A 4,173-nucleotide genomic window follows, 5' to 3' on the forward strand; every position below is an offset into this window, starting at 1 on the left:
AGTCTGATAGAGAGGAAATTGTAAATGGTTACTTTATCCATTTACAATTCCTCGTTTGGAAGATAATACAGGCGGACCTTAATTTTAAATTTCTCGATGCTCAAAGGAAAATTTCTAAACTCAATGGAACTCAAAATTCTCCTCAGTGAAATTAACTAATTAAATCATCTACGATTAAGCCTAATTGGAGGATAATAAACGTTTTTAACTCTAAACAATAATGATCAAGTGCTACTTCATCGATCGATCCCCTTAATTGTTGTAAAATTCGATTAATTGACCCTAAATGAGATCCTGCCGAGGGTCCGATGAACATAGGCCTCTTGAAATACCCATTTGCACTATTAGAAACATTCGATACAATGTTTTAACTCATCACTTAACAATTTTTACACGCACACACACGGAATTTCCTAGTTATGTTTTTGTTTCCTTAAGTTCACGAGGATAATTGAATCAGTGGTAAAGGGGTGCTGATTATTTTACGAATTTCTCTAATGTTTCTTCAAACATTTTTTCAACGTGAAACGAATGTTCAGACATTTTCGAAAATATCTCAAGAGGTGATACTTTAAGAAGAAAATGTCACAAAAAATTTTGTGTAGGAAATTTAATTCCCCACAGAAAAGACACTTTGCAATTTTTCTCTAAACCTCATAGTTTTCAAGATATTCCTAAAAAAACTGAAAATGCGGAATTTTGGAAATCCTCTGCTGAACATGAATGTCCAGACTATTTCAAAAATATTTCAAGAAATACTATACGGAGAGAAAAAAGTTCAATAAAAATTGCCAGAAAAAATGTAAAAATTACGTTTCGAAACGTAATCCGCGAGTTAAATAAAATTCAATAAAAAGTGTGAGCCGGAACTAAAATTGTACGAATCGCCACGTAAATTCTACGATTTGTTCCGTAAAAATTAACCACCCGTCTGATGACTCACCGCTGTGGAAACAAAAAGTCGTTCCGTAATTTTACCCCAACGATTGAGAAATTTTACGGAACGGAACGTAGAACTAACTCACCAGCTTCATAAAAATTGTTGAACGCTCAAGAATTTTTTTATTTGGAGGCATAATAAGTCGGCAAGTTTCTGTAAGATTCTACTTTTTCGGGAAAAATTACGTGACAATTTCGTACTTTATTCGTTAATGAACCTGAGAATTCATTGAACGTTTCAGATTTCTTCTCTTCCATTCCTATAAAAATTGTCGGAAAACGATTCCCCATTGCGGATTACGTGAATTGTTCCGTAATTTTTACGAAAAATGTAAAAAACACATTTTGTAGATGATTTGACTTCTCGTAAAAAATCTTTTTTGACATTTTCCTTTAAACCCCACATTTTCGAAGTTACATTTGAGAAATATGTGCGAAGAAAATTTCTAACTCGTCTTTCATCACTTCACTGCAGGAGTCAACATCAATTTTTCCCATCGTGAACTCATTATCCTCGAAATTAAGAAGCAAAACATCCAGGCAGCCAGTGATTGGTCAAGTGTTGGCTCTTAATAATTTAATTTTTTGCTTATTAATTATTTTTACAAGGTAAATCTCTTTAAAAACCCTTCAATGAATGCAACGGGTGAATTTAAACGGTATAATGACCCTTACGATATGAGTTGACGTTATTTGATGATCAACCATGAAAATGTGAGAAAATTCATCCCCAGACGCAGTTGCAAAGCAAGCGATGCTAAAACAATTTTTTTTTCAATTTTTTTCTCTTCTTTTTTAGAATTTATTTTACTTTTATTATCATGATGTGTCTACGTCTCTGGTAATTATCGATCAATTGCGATTGATTTGGAGGGAAAAGTCCGATAGTATCAATTACTTTGGAACGCTCGAGTTAATTGAAAATCCAATTCCAATTTCTAATAAAAATAAAAATCCAATTTCGTGGAGAAAGGAAAACGAAATGCTCGTAATTACGTAATAATCTCGTTAATTATCGCCTTGAGGAGAAAATGCGAAAAATGTCTTTTGATATTTCAGTAACGAAGCGGTTCAAATCGATTTTCACTATTGGCCGATTTTCGATGAATATCTCGAAATCTAAGGAAGATATCAAAATTGTTGTCATGACCTTTTTGGCAGCCAGCAATTTGCTCTACAGAAAAGGTTATTACGAAAATTTCGATATCTCTGTGAGATTCGGAGATATTCCTTGAATTTTACTAAGCGTAAAGGTGTTTTGTGTAAAAAGTCAAAATAATGCAAAAAAAAATGGAAAATTCATGGAAGAAATGCCTAAGTATGCTGCATCATTAAGAATTTTCGCACATTTCTTTCAAATCTCAGTTTCAAGAAAAAAAAAATGAAAATTGGATATTTTTGTAACCCCTCCAGCTATAACCTCCGAGGTTACCCCACTCTCAATTACGAAAATTTCCATGGCACCCAAAAAAATAATGAACTATTCAGGAAAAACTTGTGGGTGATGAATCAAATTTTTCTTGAGAACACGTATAAGTTTCAAATTTTTTTCAGATTTCATAAGAAAGTTATTTGAACAAATGATTCGAAAATTATGAATTTCGGAGCAATTATGCCCTCACGCGCAGGCGCGTGATTCGAATGTCAGTGAGCATCATGGGAAAGGTATGGGTTGGACCATGGAACTGAGAGAGAGAGAAAACACTCGACAGGTTTACCAACTCAAGAGGCATTTTAATATTATTTCAATAAATAGAAAAACATCCAATAAAAATTATTTGACACCCGTAGGTGATGAGAGAAAAATCAGTCAATCTGATAAATAAAATCAATATTCAAAAAATGTTCAAATGCACACTTAAATAGTTACTTGAAATTTGGAAAATTTCGTGCTCAGCGATTGAATCAGGTCTCGAGAACAATAAGACCCCCTTCCATTTCATCCCCCGGTGATTTGCACACGAAACACCTTAAGTCGACTCATGTATTTTACCACTTCGCTACTGAAATATTGTGCTCAGGAGAAAATGTAAGACATCTTCTCCCCAAGTTCATAATTACCGAGATAATCGCCTAACTAGTGACCCCCATCCCCAAATTGTGTATCCATATGCTATTGAACCTCAGTGAACCATAAAATCCATCATCTTGGTAATAATTAGAGTGTCGTTATATTATTAAAGCTACTTCGTCATATGAATTAACAAAACCAACGTAACTATCTCACCACTCTGTTCCCTATTATTACAATTTGCTATAATTTTTTTAATGATTTCAATTGTTCCTCGGTTCATTCGGAATTTTTTTTCATATCCATAATTAATTTTTCAGTCTTAATCTGTTCTTCGATTTTATATTTTCCATGTTTCTCGATTGTAATTTGATCGATCAAAACGCACTGTTTGGCTGATTGACGTCTACGGACCTTATTGTCTGCTCCGTCATTCATTTTTATAATGAAGTAGTGAAATTGATAGAACCAAGCCTATTTTGGAGTAGCAGAAACCACTAGGTTCAGGTGAAAATGTCAAAGGCTATAATTTTTTCTTTTAACCCTCGATCACTCGCTCAATGAGCGCAGCGCCACCCGTTTTCGTTTTTTTATATTTTAACGTGTTTCTCGACGCTTAAAAATTCTGAAAAAATTAGAGTTCTTAGTTCAATCCTTTTATTAAGCGTTGGCGTTGTCCGTTTTTTTCTCGGGCAATTTGTTTAGCTAAAAAAAGAAAAGAAACGTCGAACGGACAGAAAAACGGCGCCGCACCGGGCGGTGCGAGCGAGTCTCTGTCGACCCCTCGAGCGACAGTGTTGCTACATTCACTGTCACACTTGGAATGCGCGCATAGTGGTAAGCGCCAATGTGGCAACAGCGGCCCTGCGCTAACCGTGCGCCGGATACAGGCAGGCAGCCGAGCGCGAGTGATCGAGGTTTAAACCAAATAGTTCCTGAGATATTTAGACAATAGTCTCAATATTTTTGATTCAACTGCTTCATGGGTGGAAAAATAACAGAGAAATTATGCAATTCTCTTTCGTTTTTTTATACATTTTTGCATGAAAAAAGTCAATTGACGTGAATTTTTCTGCATAACTTTTGGCTTTCGAGGAATATCTCCGAATCTAAGGGAGATAGCGAAATTTTCGTAATGACCTTTTTCGTAGTTCTTAGTTCGCTCTATAAAAAAGATTATAACAAAAATTTTGCTATCTGCCTTAGATTCCGAGATATTCATT

Source organism: Diachasma alloeum, unplaced genomic scaffold (assembly GCF_001412515.2).
Source record: "Diachasma alloeum isolate Michigan unplaced genomic scaffold, Dall2.0 Dall_scaffold_00201, whole genome shotgun sequence".
In the NCBI taxonomy this organism is placed as follows: Eukaryota; Metazoa; Arthropoda; class Insecta; order Hymenoptera; family Braconidae; genus Diachasma; species Diachasma alloeum.